Raw genomic sequence first — 717 nt, forward strand, 5'->3', positions numbered from 1 at the left:
TTCAGGTCCCCCAGAGGGTCCCCAGGGAGGGCAGCCCCTGGCCTGGCCGGGCGGGCAGAGCCGAGCTGTGTGCGCACCAGCACACGGCATCGCATGGCGCCCTGGCAGCTCCTCCTTAGCAACACAAACAGAGCCACAACAGGGACCTCGGGGGCAGACGGCATCGCAGCCCGGCGCGAAGGCTCCGGCGCGAAGGCTCCAGTGCGATAGCTCCGGCGCGGAGCCCAGCGTGCCCACGCGGCCCCGGGCAGCTGGCAGGTGCCGGTGCCCTGCTCTGCCTGGGGAAAGCACCGCGAGGTCGAGCTCAACGCGGGGAGGAGGTTGTGCTGCTCAAAAGCATCTCCCAAGGTCTGCCATCGCAGGGGGGCTGGTGGGAGCTGGAGACCAGCTCTGCACCCTGGGGCGGCTTGAGGAGCCCTGGCTCCCTCCTCTCCTCCTCCCTCCAGCCTGATGCGGGCAAGTGCTCGGTGAGCATCCTGGCCCTCGGCGCCCTTCTCCTTCCTACCTTTCCAGCCGCAGACTTGTCCCAGGCTCCGTCACTCTCTGCTACCTGTCCCGGGGCTCCTTCGAAAGTCGCTGGCGTGAGGAGCTGCCTGGAAAAGGAGCGGGGAGGAAGGAAGGGGACGGACAGCGTGGGGAGGGCCAGGCAGCGGCGGGGTGGCTCCGTGCACCCTGCGGCCCCGGGGGAAAGGAAAGAGGATGTTTTGAAATATTTGT

This window comes from Egretta garzetta, unplaced genomic scaffold (genome assembly GCF_000687185.1).
Source record: "Egretta garzetta isolate BGI_Z169 unplaced genomic scaffold, ASM68718v1 scaffold481, whole genome shotgun sequence".
In the NCBI taxonomy this organism is placed as follows: Eukaryota; Metazoa; Chordata; class Aves; order Pelecaniformes; family Ardeidae; genus Egretta; species Egretta garzetta.